Source organism: Cygnus atratus, chromosome 3, assembly GCF_013377495.2.
Source record: "Cygnus atratus isolate AKBS03 ecotype Queensland, Australia chromosome 3, CAtr_DNAZoo_HiC_assembly, whole genome shotgun sequence".
NCBI lineage: Eukaryota > Metazoa > Chordata > Aves > Anseriformes > Anatidae > Cygnus > Cygnus atratus.
Window position 1 is genome coordinate 111,286,250 of NC_066364.1, and position 22,890 is coordinate 111,309,139.

The following is a 22,890-nucleotide window of genomic DNA, read 5'->3' on the forward strand; positions in this document are numbered from 1 at the left end:
CAGCCATCTTCAGCCAGAAGCCAAATTCCTCAGGAGCTGGTGGCAGTTGCAGGGGACCCCAACCTCCAAGCTGAGAGGAGGGTACCTGCCCGGTCGCTTTCTCAGCTGAACAGAGGGAGGCAGGCTCTGACAGAGGGCCAGCATGTCTACCACAGGTGAGCTGCGTTACCCTACAGAAGCCTCTTGCCACTGAGCAAAGGTGGAGACCATAGAGCTCTGTCAGCTACACCTCCTTAAACAGCCAAAATTCAGTGACACTACTTCTGTCCCACAGTCGGAGAAGTGACTGAGCTTGTGCTGCACGGGGCTGCTTGATGCTAACAGAATTTTCCTCCCTGCTCTTCACAAGAACTGGCACTCCTCATAGAAACACATTTTCGCAATGAAGTTGATGCACTATTACTATGTAAGAGCAAAATCTAGTGGATGATTTAGGTATAAGCTGCATGCCTAAAGACAAAATTGTGACTCCAAATCTTCCTAGGTATCTTCCTAGGTATCTTCCCAGCAGAGCTGCAAGTTTCCCCTTGTATCTAAAGCTCTGACTCGGTGTGTGCAGGGCTTTCCCAGCCAGAACAGCTCAGAAACTCTCTGAAAGCCATGGAAAAAAAAACACCAAACACATTTTTCTGGACTTGTAATGATAATTTGCTGCATGAGAGGTAATCAATATCTACAGATCCAAAGAGCACCTGGCACCATTGTACTACAGCTGTTAAGAGTTCACCTTGAGGATAAAGCCTAAGGTGAAAGACCTCACCATCATTCGAAAATGATAAATATTCGTTGCATCGCCTCTTTCCAGAACTAATCATCATGCCTATAATTACTTTGCTTTGTCCCTTGTTGCTCTGTCCTGAGCAACAGAGCTCAGTCCACAGACTTGCCCAGGGCTTGCCCCTAATCTTGTAGGGATTCTTGCCTACCTCCTCCCTCCAAGTTACTCTTTGTAACTTTTTGTGTGATGTTTCCATGGAAAATTGCTGCCATATAGACCCCCGAGCAGCTGATGAAGTGGTCTATGTGAGACATCCATAAATAAAGCTCTAATCTTATTTCATTTGTGACCCTATAGTACCAAGATCTCCATGATTAAAAATTTGCTTTAGCAAACAGCATCATCGTTTATCTTCACTGAGGGCATAACCCCAAATGGGTACGGTTTGATTTCTCTCCTGTGAACAAAATATAAGCACCACTATTATTTATTGCATGTAATAGCCTGTGCTTCACAATACTAGGTTTTACAAACATCAGGTCAGTTTTCACACAGAAGATGAGCAGAAGTTTTCATCTGCGGTATGAGAGAGATGGTGAAGGTGTTCTGAAAACTTCCACAGGAGAGAAAAAAGGAGAATCTGAAACAGATTTTTCATTTATGACTCCCTACAACAGATGATTCTGCATTTCATCATTTTATCCGTAACACTTCTTTAAGACTACCTTTACCTCTTTCTCTTTCTTCCCCCACAGACAGCTCTTGCTTAGATCCCACCTGAATTCCCCGCAGTCAGATCCCTTACAACTCACAGCCGCAAACATAAATTGAGTTATGCACAATGGAAACAAGAAACGCAGGCAAGCAAGCAGCCACAGTAAGGAGCACTCATTAAACTCTTCTGAGAGAGCAACTCAGATGTTGAAAGCACTCACAAACATGGTTTTGTTTGGAGAAATCAGCAGTACTAAGAGATAATGACAATGTTTTAAATGAGAACTACATATATCTATGCATACAGCTGGCTTCCTTTTTATTTTTTAACCGCACCTCACTCGGTTGAGATGTAAAATTATATGCAGCGATATGAAAAATGTAGTAATTTCCTGTTCAAAATCCCCAAAGAGCCCCTTTGCATTTAAGAGCAGAATGAAATCACCTTACCATGCTAATTTATTATTTACACCAGTTATTCAGATATTTGTCTATTTGCAGGAAAAAAATAAAATAAACATAGCTTTATTTTGATCCTAGACCACTTGTAAAACTTCCCTGGGAAAACATGGATGGAATCAGATGGAATAACATACTTGTCTACATTCTGATATCACTGTTGATTTTGTTTAAAATCAGATCGTCTGTGACCAAAAATGTCCTGTGTTTGCAGAAGGAGAGACTATGATGCTAAGGGGAGGTTTGCCAGTGTTAAGGAACAGGAAGTTTTCCACTCCAGATGTGTAAGACTGTTTCATTTTCTTCCTATGCCTAATGCATGATTCCAAAAACAAAACAAAACAAAACAAACAAAAAAAAAACAATAAAAACTCCCACAACCTTCATAGCCTAGGTGCTTGATTTTGAATGGGATTAATCCAGTTTTGGTGGTGCTTTTTCTCTTTACACTGCCTAAAGTGAGTCAAAACAATTATTCAGACAGCCTATCTTTTCAATAGCTAAGGCTGGAGCAATAAATCCCACCCAGAACTGAGGAAAAGGTCCAACCCAACTAGCAACCAAAGCCAACAGCACCACCACTACTAATAAATGCCATTTGAAATATATATAGACAAATGGGCCACGTCACTGCTCTCCTCTTGTACAGCCCTCCAGCTACTGTCTCACAGCATCCAAACCTGAACAGGATGGCAACAGGAAATCCTACTTTTGCATTTGCACAGAAGAAAAGAGCAAGCAGACCTTCCCAAAGGGACACAGGCAAAAATGAGCTAAACGATTGGTTCCCACTGACTTTCAGCAAGAGCAGAACTTCTCGGTAGGACTGAGGGAAGCTTGACTGGAGGCAGCCAACAGAGTCACTGCAGGGTCCAGTTCCCCACGATACACACAAAAAAGAGCAGCAGAGATCAAGGGTATCCTTGTCCTCATGCGGACAACAGCGAACAAGTCCTCCTTTTGAATCCCTCCCAAAGCAGTCTGCAGAAAGAAACATTTAAGTCAGAGACAGAAAATAAATAGTTCTCCCCAGCCTCAAAACAAGGCTCTTTCCACCAGCTCATCACCCTTTATCCTCCTCACTGGATTACTCTTCCCATAACTATGTTGGCGATTTTAACTCCAACCTATGGGAACACCAAAGGAGTGTGTGTTTGTGTGTACACGTGCAGTGTATACACGCAGTCCCATACCAAAAACCCAGCCAATGCCACGCTAGGATTAAGACTATCAAAAGGTACAGCTGCTTCAATGGTAAATAATGCTGCTAACATTAACCCTAGCTCAGTGGCTCTGCTGATAAAACTCATTAGTCAGGCTCCAGTGATCCAGTCCACAGTTCCTTTAAGGTCACCAGCAAGAGAGAAACAAAAGTAAAAATGTAAAGGGCTCTAAAAACAGGCCTCTTAAAGGCCTGGAAGACACAGAAGATGCAACCTCAGGTCTCTTCTCACCATCAGACGAATCAAAGTTGGTAAACAGATCCAGCTATTGAAACGTAAGTTTTACATAACGTTTTTGGGGAAGAATAATGCTTTGGGGGGGAAATGGATGCCACTCTTCCCATAAAAAAAGTTAAAATAAATCCAGAGCCCATTTATTATTGTTGTTGTTGTTACTGTTACTATTTGATACTGCCTGTAAGAACCAGCAGCCGAGCTAAGTACGGCACTGCTAACACCAGTGCCACTCTCACAGTGAGGAGCAGGTACCATGAGCTGAAGGATTTGGGATGCCACCGGCAACAGCCAGATGCTCAGGGCCACTGGGCAAAGGTTAATAGAATAAACGGGAAGCAAAGGCCAGTTGAGGGTAGAGAAGGACTGCAGGAAGTGGAGCAGGAAACAGAGCAATTACAGGAAATGCTCCGGATACAATATGAAATATTTATCTTTTCTGGTTCTTCTCATGTTTCCATATAGCTTCAGTAATCCAGACCAGGACCCTTTGCTTTAGATGCTATTTATTTCCAGTGATGAAAGCAGCTGGTGTAAACTCTCCTGTAGCCTTGAAACACGGTTATCACATGGAAGCAGCTAAAAAATGTGACGCTTAAAAAAAGAGCTGTGCGGTAAGGCAGTTAAAGTCACGGTATAACTAGCCATGGATTGGAAATCGCTTCACGTTAGCAATCTCACAGGGGATAATAATGCAGTAATGTTAATAATAGATCCATTAGGAATTCCTGGCTGCAAATGCACAGCCACACGTTCTGCTCCTGCCAGGGCAATCTCAGCTGAAGAAGGTCCCTCCCTGCTGCACGTACGGCCCCTCTGCGTAAAGGACAGGGAAGCAGCCACACGGGACAGAGTTTGTGGGACCTTTCTGAAGCATTTTACAGATGACCTTTTCCAGGGCCTGATCCAGCTCCCACGTGCTAGTAGACAATAGGTAATAGATGTAACGTTACTGGAAAATAGCAGGAAATAGAGCCCCCTAGATGTGTCCATAAATGCATTCTCATAAATGAAAACATGCTTTAAAACTCTTCTGTCCTTTAGCAAGTGCTTTGAACAAAGAGCCAAGACTTCCGCTCTCATCAGCATGTTCGTATGTGCGGAATTTGGACTGATGTTACTACATACATGTGAACACACATACATAAGAAAGTCCTATTTCTGACCCCACTAAAGTCTCCTTTATACTTACTGCAGGGCCAAGTTCTGCCCTTGGTTAGGCTGGTGTACCACCGAAGCACTCAGTCAACCTCAGTGGCCACATCCTGCCGTCATTACCAGTGCAATGCAGGAAGCATATACAGCGAAGCGCTGCTCTCCACTCCCCTTTTGGAGAATTTATTAGCTTATTTATTGATGTGCTGGCGATGGGGCCAAGACTATGGTGAATGCGTGTACGGAGTCAACACCTTTCTGTAACAGCAGGGTGAATGAGGAAATTCCTGGTTGTTAAACAGCCTCCATCTGTAATACCAGACTAAAACAATCTCTCAAGTAAATGTATTCCTTGATCTAAAAACACACATTTCAATTGTCTTCACTCTCCAAACACAAATGACTGTGTCCTACACTCATTTACAGTAGCGTTAATCCAAAATAACGCCACCAAGTCAGCTGAGGTACTCCAGATTTACACTGGTGTGAGTGAGAGCATTTGGCACCCAGTACCTATGGCTGTAGATCCTCAGCTGGTGGAGATCATTACAGTTCTTTCAAGTCAATGCCTCTGAAATTAATGTAGTTATGCTGATTTACACCAGGTGAGGATCTGCCTTGTGGTTTCTGGTTTTAAATTCTCTTCCTGTCAGCCATCTCATTCCAAAATGGTTTCAATAGACAACTTCTAGCCAGAATTTCCTCTGCTATTTATAGGATTATCTCAAGAGTTTCTACGATAATCCCCATATTTCCATCTTTGTATCAGAGCCTATTCCAGCGTTGTATTACAGCCAAAATATTCACATATCCAGATGACACTGTTCCTTCCTCCTCTTCTCCCTTCCCTATTTGGGGTGATTAAATGGAGGGGAAACGGCTCTCACGGCCAGATCCTCAGCTGGCATAAATCAGCATAAAATTGACATTAGTGATTTACATCATTTAGCAATATAGAAGAAAAGACAAAAAAGAAAAAAAGAAAAAAACGTTTTTACCAATGCAGTTTAAAATTAGTAACAGTTCTTTATAATAATATTGAAAGAATATTAAAATGTAACCCATATGTACACCTTTGATGTGTGTTTTATTGGCTCAGCTAGGCATCATTTCCAGCTTGGAATGACAAAGCTTCTTGCTGTTTTGTTTAATAAAATCCTCAGTGATTCTGTCCCTAAATAGTCCATGCTTATTCAACATAATTCACCTCAAGTATACTTAAAATACAAAAACTAGGTCTTTCACAAACAAAACCTATTCTGTCGATTTCACGCTTCCTTTTCACACACCAAAATGTTAAATTCAACCTGTTGAAATAGGTCAGGTTTAACAGAATTTAAACTTGCTGTACAGAAGTGCCACAGGGGATCTATAGACATCAGTTCTCATTCACACTCCAGAAATCATCTTACAGTAAATAATTTACTATCCAATTTCCTATCGATCCATCTAGTCCAGCTCTTATCTGTCATTTCCTAACGTCCACGTCCATATACAAATACTTTTATTCCTCTGCTGGAGAGCTAGACCTCCTCTATGCTGAGAGCAGGTCCTTGTAAACTAGCAGGATCTGCTCAGCTATGATACCCTACACAAAGATCTTAATTAATAAAACAACCTGGATCAGAAGAAAGCTTCACACACAGTGGAGAGAGTTGAAAAGTAGAATTCCCTGCAGGGACGGGCTCAGAGCCTGTGCAACCCTTCAGAGAATCAAAGCAATCTGCATCACGAGCACATTTACCCCATACAGCAGCGCTTGCAGGAACTGCCACTATCTACAAGTATATAAGTAAAAACAAAAGAGGTAAAGCTGATGATTGTGATTTCCACTTGTTAGGCTTGACATCTTGACACAGTCTTTTGGGGGAGATCTGATAGCCAGTGGCAGAGACTAAGCATGTCGGAGAAGCTACGTATTACCAAAGGCAATATTGAGTACAGGCTCCTGCAGCTCTCGCAGGTCAGCAAAATCAAAGCCTTCCCCCCCACCACACACATTTCCTTCCCCAGGGCCAAACAGGTTGCAGTAACATTAGGCACTCCTGGCCTGGAAATGACTTGCTGTATGCTTGCCGGGAGTAGGGGGTTGGCGTAAGGGCAGATCTCGTTTCAAATAAGTATGTTTCCTCCTTTCATTTCCCCTCACCTTCCACATTAGATAGCAAACCAGGATATCAGCATTCAAAGACCACGTTAAAGGTTTAATTTTGTACAGTTTATACTACTTGAAATCAGGTTATTGCTTTATCTTTATGGAGATGAATCCAAATTGAAAACAGAAAAACTGGAAGAACTGTGTGGATGCCAGACTTACAAGAGCAGATACTTCAGTGCCAATAGTGTGGGTTCCCACTTGTAGTTTCTTACTCAGCCTAACGAGGGGTGAGCCACTACATGCAGAACTCCAGTGAGGCTGACGAGCAGTGGCCGATACGTTCCTACAGAAAAGACAACCGTGGTCTTTCTGTTTCCTCTTTCTGCTGCTCCACCGCAGGGTAAATTCATTTTCTTTTCACTTACTGGGACAAAGTCATTCATTTTGTTGACCTGATTGGAGTGAGACCAGGGATAATTTGGCCAAAACCAAGCAATGACGCACAGCAGGATTATTTCAGGGTGTAACTTTTGGCTACGGTTGCTTTCTAAAAAACGTGTAATACTAGTCAATAACAAGACGAAGCCCAATATGCAAAATTCAATGTCATTTCAGATAAAGTAATGATATATAACACTGTATAAGATGTATATACTTCATTTATAAGCCGCTTCTCCTTAGAAACTGTTATGTAGCTAGATCATTATTATTAGGTAACGGGATATCAAGGATCAAAGGTTTGAAATCAGTAAAACTAATCCAATAAGGAAGATGGGGAAGACAAAGGGTAATATTGCTAGGCTGCTGTCTGAAGTGTTTGAGTCAAAACAGCTTGCCAGAAAGGAGATCCTCAGAAATCCTTCTGAACTACAACTGAAGTAGCTTGGTAAAAATCTAGTCTGGGATTTGCAAAGTGTATGTAGTTTTGATATAATGCGTTATCTCTGAAAACACTGTGGGTAAAATCTTGATCCCACTTAAGTTCGACAGCCACTGACATCAGAGGAGCCAAGAATTCATCTCATGATAAAGGCCAAAGGGAGATCAGTCTGCAGTGTTGCTAAAATCCCATTCTTCATGTTCAAGAATCAAGTAAAAAGCTTTCTTTTCTCTGAATCTAAAATTAGTCTCTGGAAATACACATTCAAATGGCTATGACGAGGTAGACTAAGAATTCATTTTCTAGTACTAGGTGAATAATTCATAGCAAATATCACCTCAAGTTTTAACATTGGCTGTTTCTACCGACGAGTGATAAAGATTTGTCTGGAAGTGTTTAGTTGCTGCCACTTCTTCTAGGAGGAGGCAGCCACACAGAAATCATACGGCTTTTTTTTTTTTTTTCCTGCTCTCTGCCTGAATAAGCAGGTAAACGTCTAAGCACAAAACTCAAACCTAAATTAGGTCATCGGGATTGACCTCTCCATTCATTACACAAGGAGACTGGTCACTGGCCTTTCAGTTTTCGTATATGAGGATTTCTGCAGGAGCTTCAAGAAAATCTTATCATGTTTATAACGTTTCTAAGTGAACAGTGAAATTTGTTCAAAAATTTTGGACTACATGACCAAATCCATTTTTAGGTAGACTCACTCATTCTTCAACACATGTACGCAAATGTAACGCTGAGCAGGAGAGGGACACATTTTACAACTATCGTACGCAAAACATTTACAAGAATATTTACCCCATTTATTACAAGTGCACAGAAGAGATCACAGTGAACGAGGATGAACACAAACCTGCCTGTCTGGATAGATCTTACCTGTTATCATCACACCTAACAACATGGTTGTGCCACAGGTATGCTATGATTCAGCAAGATCCAGCATAAATATTCATTTTTCCTCAACTTTGCACACTTACAGATTTAGCAACGAGCCCACAAAACCTATGGTTTTTTTGTTGTTGTTCGTTTGTTTTGTGGGATTTTTGTTGCTGTTCCAAGACAGTGGCTTGGCTTATTGAGAGACTAATAAATTGCACCCAAGCTAAGGAAATGAGCCCACTAGCTGTGCAGTGAGTGTTCACGTGTGTCTAGGAGTACTTGGGATCCTCATCAGGCAGGCTTTGAAATGAGCACTGAAACCACCTCCCTTAGGCAGAGATTTCAGATTAATTCTCTCTAACAACTTGGCCAAGAAAAACCTCAGCCTATTCAGTTGCCTCTCCTCTCAGTTGCCTATAGCTACTATCCATGGTCAAACTACAATATTTTTCCTCAACCTTTCTCACCATAGGCAAGTAATTAATTCACAGAAGGTTCGTTAATTATGCAAACCAGATTTTTTAACTCTACAAACACGAGTGCCCTTTGAGAGAAATAACAATAATCCTAACCACTGAAACATCTGAAGAAAATCATACCGTATACGAAAGAACATTATTTCTAACAAAAATATGAGGGATTTCAGATTAAAGTACTTAAATAACTGTAAATATGCTGATCTGAAGAAGCAAAAGTGAAATTAAAATGAGTGTCTCGTATTTTACAGAAGCACAGACATTAACACCAGAAGCACGCAGACACTAAAAAAACATTCTCCAAATAACAGGGTCTGATACAAACTAGTTATCCTTAAGGCTTCTGGAAACTTGAAGTAAAAAGGATTCTCCTACTGATGTGTAAAGTGCTACAAAAAAGAAAACAAAAACAACACCTGACAAAACCACATTGTCTCAACTAAGTGCCCAGAGGGATGGAAAGGACATTAATTCTGGTCCAACTGCTTCCTAAATGAGAAGGTTTAGGGTCTCTGGTGCTGCAGGCAGCAAAACCAGAGGGAGTGAAACAACAGCTCCGAACTGGCCGGAGGAGTGGGCTGGCTTGAACACCACCAATTTCTGCAGCCTATTTGTTAATCCTAATTACACTTGGATTTCCTTTGTGAGTTTCTTCTGGAGAGCTAACAAAGGGATCTTTGTATATGTCCAGCGATTGAACTTAATGTCCAGGGTGTATCGGCTAGTGCCACGGATCACACGGCATCGTTACGAGAACCTGCACAAAAGTGCCTTGCAAAGCTAGCAGCTATTCAAGGAGTCCTGCAAGGGAGGAATAGCACCGACATGCTAAGAAAAAGAACTTCTAAGCAGGACTGGTCAGGAAATATTTTTTTTGTTCCAGCACACTTTTTTCTTTTTTTCCTTTTTAATTTTCCATGGAAAAGTAACATGTTGAATTATGTTTCATTTGGGTTTTTGTTTTTCACCACCGATCTGATGAAAAGTGTTTTACATTGAAGCAACCATGTCAGCTTTCTTGGAAAAAAACTGTCAAATTCTACTTCTAAGGCTGCATTTTTAACACGCTGCTATCTCATGACCTTCATAATATCTGATTGCAAGACTTAAATAATCAAACTACCATGGCATACATCTCAAATAATACAAACAAACATACAAAGTATGTATTCTGTCCTTCATGAATATTCCTGCAAATATCAGTCACTCAAATGCCGGTGGAACATAAGCACAAGAAGGCAGATTTTTGGCTGCTATAAATCAGCACAACTTCAGTGAGGTTTATGGAGTTACACACGTTTAGACTAGATTAAAATCTGCCCTCAAGATTGAATCACACATGAACACAGGCAAATCAAAATATGCTGTTTTTTAAAATTCGGTTACTCTGAAGAGAACAAGTATTTCCTCCCTTTGATCATGTTAAGTAAATGTGGTCCAACAGAACAGAATATTTTGTTCTTCAGCAGAAAATTTCACCCATTAAATAGCACTGGAGGCTGACTGAAATGCTCGGTGACTTTGCAACTCCAAAGTGGCCGGTTTTAACCTTTCGGGGTAGCTGCTGAGTTGCTGCTTCAATATGCCCTTGTTACCCCTGCATAATGCAACCGAAAAAGAGCAAACTAAAATAAACACAACATGGGCTGAAACAAAAGGCAATTAACCACTCACTCTTCAGTTCTTGGCGTTACTGGGCTGGTCAGGAAATGAAAGCATTGCTGTAGGAATTCGAAGTGGTGAATATACAGGGAAGGGGGTCAAGGTTTGGGGTGGCTTCCTCTCCCTTGGCACTGGGAAACCAGAACCTTGTATCACTGACCCAGCTCCGGATGCTGGCTAAGTGGCTGGTAATGGATGGAAACAAGAGAAAATGGCACTTCCTAAAGAACAACTAGAGAAAATACCACAAGAACACTACTTGTTAGGGTGATCCACAGCTGTATTTTGTAGAAAAATATCCAAGTGATGGAAAATGACCTCCTTATATTCAATTTTTTAACTATATGTAATCAAACACAAAATTGAGAAGCTTCTGGGGAAGTTGATGTTATAAGCCAACCTCAGAAAAATTCACATATGCGCACGTACAGCCCTAAACAAAACATACTTAATGCCATAAAAAGATGAAAAAAATATATCCTTATCTAGGATAAAATTATTCTTGTACAAATATGAGAAATAAGTCACATCATACTGAAAAAGACTGGAGGAAATCCGAAATAGATTTATGCGGCATCACACGCACCTGCTGAGCAGGGGCCCAGAAACCCAAGTTCACTTAGTTATTTCCTTGGCCTCGATCCCACAGTGGGACTGTGTAGGACAGAGAGCTGCCAGCAGGCTGGGCCGGGTAAATCAGAGCTACACAAGGCAGCCACCACGATTCCCTCCTGCTCAGCCAGGTAAAGCATCTCCCTCTCAGCTGCCTCAAGAGGTTCCCTTACAAAAATGAGCCATGGCCTCACTTTAGGAGCTGCGATTAGCCTGCTGCATCTCCAGCTCTGTTCTCGGGGCTGGACACACACTGGCTTTGCGTGACCATTTCATCTGGGAGCTCAGAGCAGGGCTGGTATACCAAGCAGGTACACGGTATGCCAACATACGCAGGGGGCTGGAGGAGCTGCAGAAGATGAACCCAACCATTTCATGTCGGCTGCCAGATTCCTATCAGATACCCCCCTGCTACTCCCCTTAAGCCCTTCAGCATGCTCAGAGTAATTTCTGTTTTGGACTCTCTCTGACCTTTTGGACAAAGGCAGGAGGAGACGGTGCGCTGCCCACCTGTCTTTTGCACAATAAAATGTTCGTGGCTGGAGCTGGCCCTTTCATACATCTGTGCCAGGGCCTAACTCACACCCCGGCCCCACCGTGGCCCCGTCTGGCACAAGGCAGGAGAGCTGACAAGCCCCACCAGGCTGAGATGATAATGTTTATCACATCTGAAAGGTGACAGGATTTTGCTTTCTTCTGCGTGTGCAGCTCCTCGTCCTCGCAGGCTATGTCTGTTCACGGAGGATACTGACATGAAAACCAAGAACCCAGAAGTTTCTTTCTGCTGCTGGAGCATCACAGAGTTTCAGACGCTTCCCACCACCACACCTGGCCCAGGTCAGACCCTGTCTAGGGGCTGGGAGCCTGTTCCAGGTACACTCTGAGGTTAATGACATAACAGCAAGAGGATGCTTTTTGATGTAACATAAAAAAAGAAAAATCTGTGTTTACCAACTCAAACTGGCATATCCCATCTCTAGGAACTGCCCATTTCTTCAGGAAGCATGTCCCGTTTCCCCTTCTTTGTTTCTGTGGAATAGCAGCAAATGAGTGCACGGTAAGCTATAATGGAAACGCTTCACAGACATCACAGATCCCAACAGAGGCACAGACAGCAAGAGATTGATTTAGCATTAGATCATAGATGGTGGGAGAGAGGGAACACAGAAGGGTGGGAAGTCTTATTTCTGAGTTTCAAAAGGAGAAAAAAGGCGTTCTTGGACAGGACGCACAAGTTCAAATCCTTGCATTGCTCCAGCTAACCAAAACAGACTTCAGAAAAGTCATTTTATCACCCCCCATCTCAGTCCCCCTGCTGCTCCATGCAGATAACGATCCCTCCTATATCTGACCTTGTTGGAGACTTAGAAATGCTGCTATAATAAAGTCCAGACATCCCTCTCTGAGTGTCTTGCCTCATGTCCACAGTGTAATCTATTTTCCCCAGTGAGAAGCCCTGGCCTTTTGGCAGAGCCTACCCCTAGCCTTCCTCTAGATACCAAATTCCCAACTGCAGCAGTCATCACTTATTTAAAGAGGGCCCTTCCTGCACCTTCCCGGGAAAAGGCTGTCTACCCCAAACAAGCTCCACTCAAAAATGCCCACCACCAGCAGCAATAAAGAATTCCGTAGCATCAGGGCTCACCAGCTATAACATTTTGGCAAAATAAATGAAGACATCTCTATATTCAGGGATTTTTTTCTGCCCTGCTTGCTCTAATTTTCTGCGAAAAAACGATTACAAAGTAGAAGCCTCAATGATGATTTTGACCGATCAGCTGGAGAAATTTAGATAAATTTGGCTTTTCATGGACTGCAGCTGTTGTTCTTTTCAGTGCCTTAATGCAATTTATCATTCAAATGTGTTGGCTTAGGAATGCTGCTCCAGTTTTCCTCTACCTCCTATCATTAATCCTAACAGTATGAATCCAAATTCAAACGTTTGTTTCTTTTGTAATGTCCCACTTTTCTCCCCCTTGGTGTCTGCTGTGGTAGGGAGTTACGGTGTAGAGTCAGCTGCCATCTCTCCACAGCCTTCATATACTTTCTACGATTAATGGAAGATCTTTCACAAACCCTGCCAAAAGGTTTCTCGGATGAACAGCGCCAAGGCAGGGCATCCAACTCACTGCAGACATGTTGGCTACGTGTTATGGATGACCCACAGCATAAGGGAAACAGACTAAAGCCAAATCAGGTAACAAAAATAACACCCCTACTCCTATAGAATAAGCAAAAAACAAGCAAAGCAGCAGTAAAATTTTAGGGCCCAATTAGAAAAAAGTGGGCTCAAAGTAAAACAGTAACTAACAAAATTTGTTCATTCAGTATGAACTTGTTCATAACTGACAGTTTTAAGGAGTAAACATACCTGGCAAAATGACACTGCCTGGTTGAAATTCAGAAGTATTTGATTATTAAAGATGACTATCTAGAGAAAGTTAAAAAGAATAAAGGCAAAAGCCCAACCATTTTACTTGCCGTAATGCAGTTCATTATGTGGGTAAATATGCATCACTACACGGTTTTGTATCCACTTCAGAAGTTCGGTTATCATTCTTGCTACTTTATTTTTAATGCTGGGGACAAAATGGGCTGTATTTTCTTTTCTGCATAACACGATACCTACAACTAGCTGCTTACCAAACTTTCACAGAATTGTTGTGTAATCACCAACCAAGTCACCCTAGACCTAGGCCATGTGCCGAAGGGGGAATCAGGTCTCCGGTTTCTGTTTCATGTGTTGACTTGTTCAGCGCGAAGGCTTGAAAGGAAGCCAGTATCATCAGCCTGATTTTCAAAAGGCAGCTCCATTACAAGCAAATGAGCTTTCTGTTCTCTGCATTTAAGTCATTTCACAATTCTAAGCTTAAAGCTCAAAATGTTGGTCTAGACTGAGACTGGAATACTTTGAAGACCGGGTATGTTTAGCCTCAAAGTCCCTTCCAAACTTCCCCATGAGAAGCAGAAAAAAACCCTGCTCTCTTTAGTGACTTTTCACATTTTCAATTTCAAGTCAAGTTTTCAACTTGGAAAGAACTTCACTGAGATTTAAAAATATCTTTGTAACTCTTTTTGAATCATTATCTTAAAGAACTCACACGCTGATTACCAAGCAGCAGCAATACAAACACGCCTAAGAAAGGCTCTTCTTGGGGTGTTACTGGTCCAGGCAGACGCATAAGGAAAAGGAAATTTCAGGAGAAAGTCTGAGGTTTTCAGAGCAGTTGTGAAAGCAGAAGTTCAGATAGTCTGGATGAGGTTCAGGTAAAATTAATTAGGTGAGCTGGAGAAGGAAAACTCTCTTAGCACAAGCTGAGTGAAGGAAATTGCTCCTGTGCTTCAACAGAGCCTGGTCTGGGAAGTCCGCTTTCCCATCTATTCATCCCAGCTGGAGCTGAGCAGTGAGTGGAGGAATTTCTCAGTGCTCAACACAGAGAACTGGACTCTTTCAGAATTACCTATCTTTTGCTCATCTGAAACATGCTGCCACCAGCAAAAACATTATTTGTGAATGGGCCCATTCCAGGAAGTCTAGATCCAGCACCGATTTAAATCCTGAAGTCCACAGGTGTCCATGTGTGGATTTCATTCTTGAACCAGTCCTATTATTAACATCAGCCACTGTACTCCCCCAAAAAAGAGAATAATTCTGTGCACAACAGAGGGTGTGAAATCTGGTTTTCTATGGGTTTGCTCCTCATGGCAAGGTTCTTTCACATTCAGGAAGATCTATGCTCTGATAAAAGCTTCTTCCAGGTTGGGGCATTTTCAATGTTCTTTCACATGGACACTTTGGGATTTAATACAGCATGAGCTCAAACCACAGCCTTTTCTCCAGTGGAGATAATACCAAGGTCTCTCTCCTCTACCTGGCTGCCTTTATTTGACAAGGCATGTTGGAATAATGCATCTTTGAGACTCCTTCTGCCACGTTTCATTGAAATTGTCCACTAGGTTGATAACAGGAGGACAGAGAAAGATACATGCACTGAGAAAGCAGTATTGCTTAGTCTTAGATCTTCAAGTCAGGACTAAAGCTGCATTCAGAGGAAAACTTAAAGCGTTTTTCAGAAAAGTTTCCCTGAAGTCTACCCTGAGCCAGACAAACTGCTCTTGGGTTAGGAAAGATAGCAGAGACCATAGCTGCATCCTGGGGAGAGCACAAACCCCATGCAAACAGACATCCAGAGCAAAAAGTGTTTGCTTAGCCCTAGACTGATCCAAACAACTCATTCCCACCACAAAGACTGCAGCAAGTGCACACACAGTTCAAAGCCCAGGCTGCAGCTTCCCAGAAAAACTGAAATGCTGCCAACAGTCCACTATTTCTTACCTTCCATTTGTATTAATAAAATGTTGGGCCAACTATTTTTATTAAAACCTCATCTCAAGTGTCCTCACATGGTATTAGGAGAACTTCTTGCTGTGAATTCTTGAAGACTGGGATTGCCCTTTCTATAGGCATACCCTTTCCATACAGTGCTGATCTTAATGGCTCCTTTTATCTAATTTAGAGGTCTAAAAGTTCGTGCTACTAGTCCAAGATGCTGGCTGTAGTCAAAGCAAAGAAGCACCCACTCATGGGTAGATGGGATAAATATCTGTCAGAAATGCCACCTTCTGCAGAGGTTATGCACAATGGTTATGGACACCTGTAAATAAAGCTAAGGTCAGCACTGTCTGTAACTCCCAATATGCTTGGGGAAATAAAAATTAAAAATAATTGGAAGTCTTTACCTGTGCCTTGGCTTCTATGGGGGCTGAAGATAGGTCCCCGCTCCCCAGTGGTACCTTACAAAATGATGATGGGGAACAAGCTGTGTGGCATTTCAGCTCCCACCTTTTGTCTCTTTCACCAACAGGGCATGATCACATTTGTCCTGGGGAGCAAACCCTGAAGCCCCTCAATGAGGCCCCCCTTTGCCTGAGCAAAGACTGCAGGCTTGGACCATGCCCTGTAGGTGAATGACCACATACCAGCTCCCCTCCAGCACTCCTGTTTTCAAGGCATGTGGGTACGAAATATGAAAACAAACCCTTGCAGCTGCTTTCTTCATGTCCCCACTGCAGCTGCAGGGAGTGGCTTTTCAGCTCTGTGTTGTTCTAAAAGCACTTCAAAAGGAGGCCAAAAACAACTAAATGCACTTTTGTTCATTTAAAATGTTCTCAGTTGCATTATCAATCACCAGCTGAGGATGTGTACAGACTGTCAGTCAAACTATGCGGCCTAAGCCCTGTGCCTGTGACTTAAGTACACCCAGCGGCTCCGTGCTGGATGTCTTACCCCCGTGTGCTCTTATGCTAGAGTCCATATGCTACTTTTCCTCATTACTTAGTGTGAAATATTTCTATCCCTTGTTATTCAAAAATCTATATCTCCAGGTTGGGGTTAAGTTAGCTGATTGTTAATTGTACAAATGAAAGGATCGATCCCTGCATGCAGGAGTTCGGCAGTAGAGAAACACGTTAGCAGTAGGAATATATGTCATTTACATCTTGAGACTTTTTCATGTCACCACTTATATAAGGGGCCATAGTGTACATAAATATGAAAAGAATAAGAATCAGTGCCATGAAGTTCTTCCAGACACATTCTTGACCGATGGAGGGTCTCACTGGGACATACTGGAGAGAGCTAGGGATTTCTCCAAGTCCTCGTGGTAGCTTATTCCTCCACAGAATGCAAAAAAAACAGCGCTCAACAAACAGGAGGCTTCTCCAGAAACAGAAAATAAGCTCAGTTTTGAGCCTATGCTACTTATTTTTAGTTTCAACATTCACTCAAAATGTTAAGAAAGAATAAAACGCTGAGGGAGACAGTAGATAGACTCTCAGCTAGCCTCAATCAGCACTGAAGTCAGTGCTAACCAAGGATCTTTGTGACATTGCCAAAACAAACTGCTCTGTGGCCAGAGAAGAAAGTGGTCAAGCACGCTTGATATGTCTAATAACCTCCCTAAACAATAGCACAAAAATGCTCTGCTAAGGGTATTTTTTATTCTCAGGGTAACTGAAATACACAACCTCTGTTCAGAAGTAATTGCGGAATGTTCTAAAAAGGACTTTTTAAAACTCAGGTGACTGCAGTGAGTTGGGCTATTTTCTTCACTAGGGTGATGACTTGTATTACAAACGGCCTGAGCTTATTCCCCCAACTTTTTCTTATCTTAAGGAGAAAAAGCACAGGAGGCTGAGGAGAGCGCTAGAAAGAAGAAAGCTGAAGAAGCCTAACATCATGAAACAGCTGTTCTTTGCATGAACGTACACATTCACATGCAAATAAGAATAGTCAATACTCAGTTATGACTGCTGCAGACTTGGTATTAGTTAGTTCTGTCATCCACACAGGTGTAGATTAAGTATCGCGCAACCTAGACAACCAAACCAAACACAAGTTCCAAAAAGCTACTCATCGGAGGGTGTATTCTGCATATAGCTCAGGATTTATTTCCTTAAATCATTGGGCAAGTATTTATAAACAAAGAACACATTTGCAATTGTCAAGACTAGCTAAGAAATAGGAAGGGATCACTAAATCAAATGATTCACCAGAAAGAAAAAAAAAAGAAAAAAAAACTGACTCACCAGCTCTGATAGTGCCAAAGATGACCTTTGCCTGTTCTTAGGTGGATTTGAGTTTTAAACCCTAAATAAAGACTGTTAAAACAGTTAAAACAGTTTAAAAAAACTGTTAAAACAGTTCCAATTGCTAGGAAAGAGGAGCACAAAGTCTCCTCTGGAAAGTGAAATTTACTCTGTTTCTGCACATCTCTAGGAAGTCACTAGACCTTTGCATACGTAGCTACCTACGCATGGTTATAATAATGATTATTCAACTGGAATGGAGAGAGAGATGAGATTTATCTTGTTAGCATATGGAGATTGCTATGGGGAGCCCCTAATAAAGATATCTGCATAAATAAAAACTGCTGCTGTTTTCTATATTCAAGAATACCTTTAAGTTGCTAGATTAATGAATGGGGTAAATAGTTCAATGTGGCTTTAGATGCCTCTGCTGAGATCTTGATGCAGCTTGATTCTTATCATCAACCTGTCTTCATCGTGCCGTGTTTCCTTTTGTATATGAAAAAAGGGAGGAATCTGCAGAAGCTATTAGGAACAGAGCTGACCAAGTTCTTTGTCATGACTAAGCGACTTAAGTTTTTTCTATTCCCAAAACAATTTAGGGTTAACACGGAGTTTGCTCCCCAAAGAACAGATGTGAAGATGCCTCAGCCAACATGATGCTTTTGAGGTGTTCATTTTGAGCGTCCTGCATTCAAGATCCGTGAAGTCTGACTTGCACACTGTGCTCACATGGCCTGTAGACCCTGAACGAATGACCTAATTCTGGTTTTTAATTTCAGACAGAACAGCAATGAAATTGCTCTACCTACTAAGTTACTAAGTATGACAGAACATGTCTGGAAGTGGTGTAGAGGAAAGGTACAAGGCTGTGACTGCCTCCAACAGTCTTTCAGACATTGACTCCGCATGCAGGACTCCACTAGTTCTAGCTGGAAACACCAACATTAAGTACGTAGTTCCACATTATATGTTTCTGAGGGCTGTAAGAGATCCTAATGCACACAAATTAGATTCTTTCCTTCCCTTTTTTAGCTTTAAAAAACAATCAACCAATCTATCTTGTTCCTGCTGTAAATCAGCTTGAATCCCTTTCTCTCACTCCCTGTCACTTTACAGAAGCACACGGGATATGAAGGTATAACAGTGGACTGAAAAGTCTTTTAAAACAGCAGTGCATATACTTAAAACTTGTCCCTTGGCCAAAGCTCACTTTTAATAAGACAAGATCAAGCAGAAGTAGATGAGCCACATCTGAGTAACTCATAATGTTACATGCAGACTCTTCAGAAGTCTACACCCAGTGAAGGATGGAAAAAAGAAAACAGAGGGGACCCTGTCAGAGTCCAGAAGTAAAAGGAACAGAAGAGAGGGTCTGCAGATGCTTTAACGCACCATAGGTTGGCACTGCAAAACTATGCCCTGTATCAGCAGTCTGCCTCAATTTAAAAGCAGGCATTTGCTTCTGCAAAGCCTTATGGCAGCTTTTTCACTCCGATATAAAATGTTCACATTACCAGAGCAGAAAATGTCCTTTTTCATGGGAAAAGCAATTGTTGATGCTGGCAATTGACTGAGGCTTCCAGCCAAGGGTTTAACATGGCAGCATTCTTTTGCCTTAAGTGGATTCTTGGACCCCTACTCTGTTGCAAAAGAGGTCCGCGTGGAATATGTGCTCTCCAGCCTAAAAATGGAGCTCTCCTCCCTCCTCCAACACAGGCGGTACCGCAGACTCTTGCTTAGCTGGTCTAACAGCTGGGATACAGCGTGGGTCCCCACCAGAATCTGATCACCTGAAATGAAAGTGTTAACATGTACTTGGAAGCAAGGCTGGTATTTTGTTATCTTTTTGCAAAGTGAATTCTTAGTTATGAACCGAAAGCATTACAGGGAAGGAAAAGGCCACTTGGCCTAATAAACTTTCCCCCTTTGGGGTTAGCTGAACACCACCTCCTTCAATCCCCCCCCCTCTCTGTAGAAATAAAATATGTCTCCTTTCCTCCTGAACTCATTTATAAAAGCTTGATTTAAGGGCCCAACTTGGCAACATGTTCCATATGTCTGTTATTCTAGGAGCGTGCAGGCAGTGGGCCAAACGCCGAGCTCGTGCAATGGGCACAATTCTCCCTGCTTGCTATAGGAGTCGTACCCGCCTTTGCCTGGGTTTAATTTGCTCCAGCTTGCCTATGGTTACAGAAGAGGGCTGGGGACGAGGAAAGCTGAGTTGCATTCCCAGCTCTGCCAGAGGCTTGCCGTGAGACCTAAGGGAAAACAATCTCTTGGCTTTGTTCTGCCTCAGTTTACACAGGCTCTAAGCTACTCATCTACTCCAAGGGAGCTCTGTGAAGCTTAATTAATAATGGCAACTACTAAGTCCTTCAGAAGACAGGCAAGAAATACCAACCATTCGGTTAGCAAAGGGACTGTCTCAAAACCAGGGCAGCTGCATACAAGCCCTGCCTTGCAGAGACTCCTAAATACAAATTCATATTAAAAAGGAGGGCTATTTAATAGCAAACCATGTTCTGGACCGAATTCTGCAGACTTTGAAGAGTACAGGTAACTTTGCAAGCTCAAACTGTTCCAAAGAAATCTGTATTATGATGAATAAGAATATGCATGGTGTTTACAGGGGCTGGTTCTGCATGACTGATCGTAACTCCATAGGAGAGTAATTACAGAAATCAAGCTGGTAGCATCAGATCCTGGAAAGAAAACTGGGTAATAGCATTTTCTGGTAGCTTTTTGTTCCTCCGACTATTGCAGGAAGCAAAGAGCGGCTAAAAACTTTACTGCCGTGAATTTCAGAATCAGACGAGATCAATCCTTCCCCCGACTTATCAGTTCAGATGATGTTCTCTTATAAAGGACTTTAGGCACTGAAGTGAGACTGTTTTGCCATTCAGTTGTACCAGTGCCTGTTGCTTTTTCACCAGTGTGAGGCACCTCAGGCGTGCCTCCCCCTCATCATAAAGAGGCCAACAGAATAGAGGAGCAACCGTGCTGAGCTGCTCCCTTCCTGCCGACCCCGCTGCCACGCAGCACTTTGCCCCCTTTAACAAAGCTCCAATCATTCAAGCAAGCACTTAACATCACCACTATGGCCAGGCCACGTTTCCCTGGTGAGCCTGGCAGCGTAGAACCACCTAGGCTAGTAAGGAATTAGGGTCAAGCACCAAACCCCCATGCTTTGCAGATGGCCAAGAGCATGAAAAAAAAGGAGCTTCGTCCAGCTCTAAGTTTGCTTTGCACCCCCTGCCATAAGCCAAGGAATGTTTGCCAATGTCTAGCGCTGCTCCTTTTTGCACCCAGTGCCTTTGCAGGGGAATTGCATCCATCGCTCTGCTTGCTTTGGCAGCACCCTGCCTTGGGTGCTGGGATTTCTGTGCCTACCTCTTGGCACTGGCGAGCAGCAAAGGCGCGTTTGGAGAACACAGCCCCACTCACTGTCATGTTCATTCACTGTGCGGTGAAGGCAAACCCATTGTGAACGGACTAAAAATCATCTTAACTGTCAGCAGAAGGATTTACACAACTCTCTTCTCTCCCGTGAAGAGTGATTGCAGTGTGAAAACATGCTGTTCAGCCAGTAGTAGCGTTAGCTGTTTTCAAACAGAGCAAGCTGCGGGAAGAGGGGGGAGCTTAAAAAAAAAAAAAAAAAAAAAACATAAAGAATTTCTTTTAGGTGAAGCCAAATAGACATTTACTGTAAATCCAACAGACCAGCTTTCCTATACTTTTTTTTTTCTTTCACCCCCCTGGAAGTCCCTCCCCACAGGTGGCAGATATTAAACCCTGTGCACCTCCAGCAGGCGCGGCGTCCCATCACTGGTGGTCTCAGACTGCCCTCTACAGTCTCCTCATCCCACCAGCTCGGCAGCTGATCCCCAAGCTAAAGACCTGCCAAATCTGTCAGAACTTGTGACATATTAAAGATACCAGAGTGTCACATATCAGGCAGATAAGCCAGTAATAGTGAGCCATCCGCTCAGGGAAACGGATAGCTCAGAGAGGGTCTCTCCACTTGGACTTCTCCGGCACAAGAGATGATCCTGCAATCATTATTCATTACTGTATCTTCTGCTGACTGATTCCTCCTTCATCCTTAGAACGGCTGGAGAAGAGAGTGCAGATCACAGCCAACCTCAGCGAGGGAAAACTCCCTGAGAAGAAATGAGTCACTGCCTCACCACCCACTCCCCGCCCCAAGCACCTCTCACACATCCTCTTCCCCACCTGCCTTGGACACAAGCACAGCCTGCCTTTTTCTGGCTGGTGTTTCCATCCCTAATTACACTCCCAAACATCTTCATGTTGAAGCTGGTGTTTAAGAGATGGCAAATGTTTGCCCTGGCCTCACGTGTTGGTGACTTTTAAAAGATACTGCTAAGTCCCTTGATATTCCCTCATTCCCTAGCATCAGGCTATTGCTAGGTGGCAAAGGGGGTGGGCAGATAGAGAGGAAAGATGCCTGATGATTTTTCATTTTTAAACAGAAGGAAAAAGGCCACACACCCTGCAACACAAACTTACTGCAGGAAGTGAAATGCCCCATAATTGGGACTCGTGGAAATGAGGTGAAAAGAAAAGCCTGTAAAACCATGCCCAGATATAACAGGCCACGGGCAAAAAGAAAGAAAAAAAATACGCAGTACGCATGTGTGTGCGTATGTGTGTATAAATATACACACCATGTCTTCATTAAACCCAGTCAAAGTTTGTACACCTTCCCCATGGTGGCTGGCAAGAGCTCGTGTCCCAGAAGAATGGCTTTAATCTCATTTCAGACTCAATAATATAGTGCCAGATGTTCTTGGAAATCTATTTTGCCCCTGTACATTGTGCAATTAACCTTTCGGTTTCCCAGAGATCAAATTAGAGCTGTGGAAATGTTTCCAAACCTCTCTCTTAACGAGAGAAGCATGGGGTGTTTGAACCAACCGCTGAGCCATTTTCCCAGCCCTCTGCTCCTTTGGACGTGCCAGGAAGAATGTCAGGCCAGCTAGAGATGCCATTGTTTCACTTGCACCGAGGAAAAATATAAATAGTCCAGGCTAAAAGTATTTTATCAAGTTTCTGAGGCTAGAGCTTGATTATAAGCAGTGCAACTTGAAGGACTCTGTTTCTTTTGATTAAAGAAATTTCCTATGAATTACAGGCATATTTTTCCAGAAGGAAATATA